Source organism: Dendrobium catenatum, unplaced genomic scaffold (genome assembly GCF_001605985.2).
Source record: "Dendrobium catenatum unplaced genomic scaffold, ASM160598v2 fragScaff_scaffold_1022, whole genome shotgun sequence".
Classification (NCBI taxonomy): domain Eukaryota; kingdom Viridiplantae; phylum Streptophyta; class Magnoliopsida; order Asparagales; family Orchidaceae; genus Dendrobium; species Dendrobium catenatum.
Genome location: NW_021319484.1, coordinates 98,080 through 106,258, shown reverse-complemented (window position 1 = coordinate 106,258; position 8,179 = coordinate 98,080).

The window sequence follows — 8,179 nt, the reverse complement described above, 5'->3', positions numbered from 1 at the left end:
AAACACGAATTGCTTACTGCACTCTTAGTGTCCAAAGAGATAGAATAAGGGATGGCGAGAGCGCTTCAATTATCTTCTAATTTCCAATCTCTTAATTTTCCAGCATTTACCATGTAATGCATTATTTTTCAATGATATAATGAAAACGGCATTTTGTTAAGTTTATAAATATCGGTACAATTAATTTATGTTGGGTCAAAACATGTAATGTCGGAACCTCGTTAGCTGTCTCCATGCAGTAGGGGTAGAGGCAAAATTATTCTTCTCACCCCCTTTCCCTCTTTGGTTTTGGCTTTTAGCCTAAAGGAGGATTTAAGTTTGAATCTTCATGGTTGTGACCCCTTTATCTCCACCAACTTCGACCTCCACCAATTCTCCATGCAATTCCTAGTTGTGACACCTTTATATCTGCTAGTTCATCATTTTCTTCATGGTGGTTTTACAACCAACTCACCAGGATCCTCATGGTTGAGCGCCTTCACCTCCACCAACTGACAGTTCACTTCACTGTGGTGACACATTTTCCCCTCCACCAAATGACCATACACTTAATGGATGTGAAACCTGCAAATCCACCTCTTTGACTATTTCTTCTTGTTCTACAAATAGAAGTCATGCTGAACCATTGAGTAACCATTAGCAAGTGAGTGGAAGAAAGAATGACGAAAGGGTGCTGTAAAAATGTAAGTTTTGCAGAAGGAGATGATATGAAGAGAAAGAGACGATGGGAAGAATCAATTATAGGTTGAATGGGATGTGTATGAACAAATGATTTTTTCCACATTAGAGCAAAATATGGTGTGCCATAGACAAAAAGGGAGGAGAGAAAAGAGGAGGCAAAAATCGTTGTCAGGGGAATGTTGGAGAAATTTAATCATCCTCAACGGATTGGTTATTTTGTGATTGAGTGCGGCATATAAAATAATATATTATCCTGAATGACAAAAATATTATTCCTCTATGGACTCAATAACAAAAATTATAATTTTAATTTTAACAGAGATTTTTCCCTATTCAATATTTGATTGAATATGGTTTATTTTATTCTTGGATATAAATGCCCCATAAAGGCAAGCCCTTACGGTTAATTATATCTCAAACATCTGTTATTTGAGTACACTTTTGATTAAATTAATGGATTTTTTTGAATCACCAAAAATTATCTAATATTTTTATTTTTGATATTTGAGAAATTCTTGTTCAAAGATTTAGTCTTTGAAAATTTTAAAGATAATGAGATCAATTTTAAATCGAATTTAAAGAATGACAGCCAAAGGGAGGAAAATATAGGAGTACTTGATTTTAGGGAAACTCAGAAGTATTCAAACTATCATATGTTAGGCATTACATTTTGAAATTAGATTTTTGTTCAAGTTGACCAATTTGATTTAGAATGTTGGGTCTTATATTACAACATATATTTAAGAAAATGCTTGTAGTGTGAGGGCTTATGATGTGACTGAAGTCAACAATGGCCTCAGATCCTAAAATTAAGGTGAGGACTACTGAGTGGTAGTACCTCAAATCCATGTCTAATAGAATACAAGGAACTTACAAACCTATACCTTAAAATTAAGGTTTAGGGCACCCAACTAAACCTATTTTACTGGTTTTAAAACTATATAATGCGATCTCTGTACATATGAAGAGTAGGGAAGGCTGTTTTGATTCAGAAAATATGACTTACAACTTGATTTTTAAGCCAAGATGCCTGATCATTTGCGTATGCATATGTTGACTTACTGAAATACAGATTATGTTATCTGGTTCTTAAGTGGAGGCCATGAATGATCATATTATTTTTGAAAGCTTGCTCATTAAGGTGTTCCATGAAATTTTCTTTTTATTTAGAAAACCTGGTTATCCTATGATTGATTTTAGATTGTTTATATGTTAATTAATAGAAAAATTAGTTTTTTATCTTAAGAGCACATAATAAAAGTCTAGGAAACCCTCAAGCAAAGCAAGCGAATTAACCTATGAGAAAACATGCATTTCTAATGTCTACTCAGTAAACAATTAAAACATGTTTTATATACATAATCAATCAAAAATGAAAGTAAATAATATTCAAATTATTACAACTACTATTAGCAGCTGATATACCTGATATTATACAATTCAATTAAATTTTTACAGACTTAATCTGTGGGGTCTTCAAGCTTTAACTTCTAGGTGGGCCTTGGGCTTCACTTATGGCAAGTTCATCCATCTGGTCTATCTCTCCTATAAATATATCCCATAGGCTTAAACATACATCCTAAGTCTAACAAATATATTTTAAAATGCAAAAGACTCAAGTTAGCAAAACATGAAGAGGATTTTATAAGCAGTTTATATGACAAAAATAAACATAACAGAATTGTCTGACACTTAAAGTGCTAAGACTTATTTCTATCCTATTGGTCATGCCTCTTTGGGAGGTTTTAAGCAGCTCTTACAAGCAAACAATGTTAAATAATCATGACTTATTTTTACCCCATCTGATTCGACTCAATTTGAGTCAAGTTGAGTCGACAAGAAAAAATGCGTCAACAAGAAAGAGGATAATGGAAAGAGAAAGAGAGAAAAGAGATTTTTTTTTAAAATATCTTTGCAAAATAAAAGTATTTAGAGAAGATGATTCCCGGTTCATTTTGCTAAAATTGAGCTTGTTTGATCAATTTTCAATAGGGAGAAAAATAGGAGATAGAAATATGTTAGATAAAAAGTTTCAAAAAATTTTCAAAACAACTTAAAAAATCAATAAATTAAGGAAAGTGCACTCGTTTTTTTCCTTGTCACTTTTGATTGGTTATAATGTATTTTTGAATGTTGAATTATTTATTCATTGAAAGGTATGTTATTTTAACTAAACTTATGATAATAATGCTATGGAAATGATTTTCCATCGAGTCATGCTTTATTTAAAACTCCTTTACCTTGGAAGCATTATTTATTTTGCATCGTGTGGCAGATCAACTAAAAATTATTTTGAGGCAATTTTATGAGGAAATCTTGCTATTTAAGTTATCCATATTAAGTTCGAATATTCAGTGGGGACTGTTTTTGCGCTTTAACTTATATATCCACTTTAATGATTCTTAGGAAGAGCCTCATTTTGAGAATGCATGCTTCATGTACCTTAGCCTTCAATCCATGTACCTTTGCCTAATGTAAGCACCGGATTGCTGACTCAAATGAACCGGACCTATTTAATGGGTGAGGGAAATCGAGTGAGCAAATAGCGAGCGGACAAAGCAGGCGAACCGAACTCGTGCGTGGGAGGACCTGGTGGAATGGATCGCACAATCGAGCGAGGAAATGCATACAAGAGTGAAAAACAGTGACTCCTTATGTGAAATATCTTTGTTTCACTTCATCTAGTTAAGCCAATTGAACAAAAGGAGCGAACAGAACCGACTGAGAGGAAAAAGAAGGAGAATGACGATAAATTTGTGAATTTTCCTCATTTTGGTGTAAATAATGTTGTGATTTAAGCCTAAGAATGATCAATTTGTCTTAAGTGAAGGTAGAGGAAAGAATTGGGAGAAAAAGAGAAGAAAATTGTTGGAAAGGACTAAATAGCGAATTTCCATTTTTGATGACGGAGGAAAAGTAAGTGATTTAAATTATTATTTTTACATTCAAAATTATATAAGAAAAATTGTATAATTCATTTCCTATAATTGAAGAAATAATATGTGATTGTCAATTTGGAAGCAGAAATCTAGTGGTGATTCTCAAATTTCAAAGATGAAGGAAGAAATTGTTAATCGAGGTAATTAATTTTGATTTGTTTTAGATAATTAAGTAGATTATGAATTTTCTTCAAGATAGGAAAAGTTGGAAACTTTCAGTGTTATATAAATGATTGTTGATGCATTTGAAGTTTCCCTTAAGGATGCCAGTCAAATTAATTAAATGTTGTCTTGAATTTGTAATGTTGTTTAATTAATACAAATGAATGTTATTTGAACAGTGGAAGATTTTCGCAGTTGAGCTGAGACAAGTATTGGGAGTAATTTAAAGAATTGAGGATTTGGAAAATTTTGAAAACACAGAAGTAGTTAAAGTGGATAATTACAATTATTTTACTGTACTTATATTTCCTTTTCATGTTGTTGCAATCAATGAATATTATAGCGTATATTATGTTCATTATGCAAGATGAATCAAATTAAGGAAAAACAAAGTGAGGGATTATGTTGTTTTATGATATTTCAGTTTTCTTTTGCTTAATTGAAATTATTGGACATTATATTAAGTATGTATATGAATTTGATTTATATTCTATGCATCAAATTGAAAAATAATAATTCAAACAACTAAAATGATAATGTGATGAGGACATCGGAGATCAACGGCTATGATTTTTTTTAGTTATTTATTTATATGTTTTTGTACTAGTTTATTTTATATTGTTTTTTTCCTTTTTACCCTTATAGGTGGTCATGTAGTGTTGTAGCCCGAAGGGCATTTTAGTCTTTGTTATTTTTCTTTTTATGAGGCATATTTATAGGCTAGCTTTCTTGTATTGAGGGATGATGAATTTTGAATGAAAATTTGGCTCTTGTGTTCTCTTTGTGAGTTCCGTCGTGAAGATCTCTTAGTGAGTTCTTTTCTCCTAGATCTCTGTGTGAGTTCTATGGAGAGCCCAAGGTGAGGGCAAAAGCAATCCCCGCCAGTCGTTGGAAGAGTCCGCGGCTCGTGGTTAAATTCTTCTATCTTCGTGGTTCCGGTTCATTCAAATTCAGGTAAAGTTTTCTAATTTGGATTCACTTCCAACTCGAATTTTTATCATCAAGAATTACCTAAAATCATCTCAGTAGTTGTCTACAACTAAAATCAGAATCTTCCAAATTAATGTGGTTCGAAGTCCCTGACTTATCGATCCAGGTGGGGGCCCCCCCCCCCCCCACATATAACCCTTTTTGTCCAAAGACTCATCCTCGAGGAGGCTAGGATCGTGGGGGTGGGTTAGGTGGTCGACGTTTAAAGGTTCGAGACTTTCCTAGCTCAGGGTTTTAAAAGTTATTCTGGGAAGTTCTTGATTTCAATCAACTTCATTTTCATCCTCAAAGAAGTCCTCGTTATCATGATAGTAATCCACAAAATGGATGTATTCAGTCTCAGGTTCAGTTGAAATTTCTTCCTTTTTTACTGCAATTGATTTAAATTTAAACCTTGCAGGGTCAAAGGACTGGGGAGGCCTAAAGGTTGACTGGGGATGGCTAGATGTTAGTTCAAGGTGCGGAGTCATAAAAAGGGCTTCGTATCCACAGAAGGTCCCACTAAGGGTCCGGTCATCAATATTAAGTGGAGATCTTACATGGTGGGACACCGTAACGCCCCTGATGTTACTAAAAGGACCACTGGGTGGTCCCGACACCAGTAATGTCCCACGGTTAAGTTCCAATTATACGAGGTAGGGGTGGGGCTTTAGATGGTGGCCAACTGGTAGAGGGTCGGTATTTTAAATTAAGTTTCTCACGCTCAATTGTCTTTCCCAACGTAGGGTTAGCTCACCGCAGATGGAGACTCTTTTATGATGCTTCCAATCTTGCCCAGAAAATTGGGAAGAGCTCCGACCTTTAAGTGAGACTTAGCCGATGCCTAACACCTGGTGGGACTCAGGGCAATATGACAATGAATTACGAAATAATCCTCTAGTTGTCTAACCCTTCCCTAAGGTAGTAAGGGTCCCGAGGAACCAATTAAAAGTGGTTAGATCGGTAGGTGGCTCAAAAAAGTGAGGTCGTTGTGGCTTAAAACTGCGGGTCTTAGCCTGAAAAGCAGAGTGGGACAAAAGCACTAATTGAGTGTGAATAGTCAACGGGTTTCTCCGTCATCAATTCTAGTCATATTGCCCCCACTAAGGTTAACGATGTCAATCATAAACTCTTTGGAGTCTTATCGGGTCCCATGAAAAGTGTCAAGTGAACAACCTAAAATGAAAGAATTGGGTTGCAAGATAACCACACTTTAACAAACAGGGAAAACTACCATTTCGACGGCGCTATAAAGGTGCAAGGAAAATAACTAACAGCAAAGTTTCAAGAGGGTTTAAGTCACCCGGTGGTTAGGGGGGTTTGCTAAGGCCTTGGGCAGCACTTAAACACTAAGTTAAAACTTCTTCTAAATGACAGTAAACAGGTGCATATTTTTGTTTAGGACAGCAAAACTACCCAAATGAGGACGAAGTTATCATAAAGCAATCTAGAAAAAAGATGGACTCTAGGGTGTGACAAGCAAGTTTATCATCCAGTTTAATGTCACCGATTAAATGTCACTAATCAGTGCAGGACTAACCCTGGTGACAGCAAAGCTAAAACATGTTTGTCTAGCAATCCTAGCAAATTTAGGATGTTGGTTTGTGAAGTAAGGACAGCACTTGAAATGAGATGCCTTGGCTCGAAGTGATTAAAACGTACAGAAATATAGATGGCAGCAGGCAAAAACAGTTGAATAAAACCACTATGCGTGGTGATGCCCATGCAAACAATGCCTAAGGGAAAGTTAAGTAAGAGCTCCTAGGATGCATCTAGCACATGTAAAATGCATGCTAGCCATGCCTGATAGCCAAATATATGATGTGAAACGTATTTAGCTGGGATGATTAAAATTAAAGGAAGTTTTGCAACGCTTAAATTTTAGAGCAACAATAATTATAAAGCTTTTCTCTTGATGGATAAAACGACAAAAATAAAAATGATAAAGGTGATAAAATAGCTTTGGTCTAAACACATGCGAGAGGTTGAGATCAAAATTAAAATAGTCAACTAAATCTTCTTTGCATACATGAAAGTGGGGTTTCAACGAGAAAAATTCCAAACTAACCAATAAAGATTAGGGCTATGAAAAGATCTCTCACAACAACCTCTTCTAATTAACTAGCTTAAAACGGTTGAAAGAGGCTTGACTGAACCTGTGAGTCAAATAATAAAACCACCCAATTGGAAAATAAAAACAAGGCACAAAATCAGGAAACAATTGGGGAAGAAGTTTTTCACCTATCGTCAAAATTCTATATGATTGAATTTGAGTAGCAAAGGGAGAAGATCCGGAGTCCGGTGGCTGAATTTGAAGAAAGTCCGCTGCTGTGGGCAGTCAAGTGTGGGATCTTTTTGAGCAACCAATGGAGCCTTCCGGATGGCGAATTCAAAACCAGAAACCTGCTGGAATCCTGAAACAGCAGCCGTAGGCTCTTTTTCCTGGAACAGCAAACGGGGGTTCCCGTGGGGAATATAACAAGGTAACAGCAGTTTATGCCATTCGTCCGACAGATTATTCAACAGGAGCTACGACAGCCATGAATCTGCGTATCTGGACAGCAAAACAGCAAGTGTTTGTCGAGGAAATCCCTGCACTAGCCAGGACAGCAAATGGTAGTCCTTCCTAAGTGCAAGCCATGAATAAAAACGTAACCGCCTGAAAGGCCGGACAAGGTGGGGAGAGGGATGTTTAGGTCTGGATGTGTGGAGCAAAGGATTTACTCAATATATCTGAATAACATCTCAGATTTTAGTAAATTGAGGGAATTACTTGAGACTTAATTTTCAAATTTCAAATGTAATTTAAGGGGGTTCATGGCACTAATTGGGATCCATGAAGAGGGGGGGCCGGCGTCAATTAGAGAGGGAAGGGGGTTTTCCAAATTCAAAACCTGAAATATAATTTCCAAGGAATTTTAAGTGGAAAAGAGAGGGAAATTCAAATTTGAAATTTGATTTCAAATTAAAGAGTCTCCATAATAATTAATTCGAGCATTAAAGAAAGCAATCAAAATGGGGGAGAAAACCCACCATGGGGCCGGCGCAAGGTGAGAGGGGGAGAGGGAGATTTAGTGGGAATGAAGCTTCCGATTTGGATTGATGACGTGGCAGATATAATTAAAGACTCCAATTGAAATTAAAATTGAATAATTGGGAAATTCTGTTCATGATATAACACTTTCCTAAATTAAGAAATCCCGCAATTAAGAGAATTTGAATTTTGAAAATTCAAATTTCAATATTTGAACAAACCGCTGAAAGGAGGGATTGGCCAGGGTGTGGGAAAGGTCGCCGGCAAGGTGGCCCGGCCGGGCCGTGGGGAGTGGCCGGGGCCGGGTACTTCCAAGGGGGCGGGGCAAAAAGGGTTTTTGGAAAGAGATTTCTTATGGTGGAGGGGAAGAAGATGAGGAAAAACACGAACACGA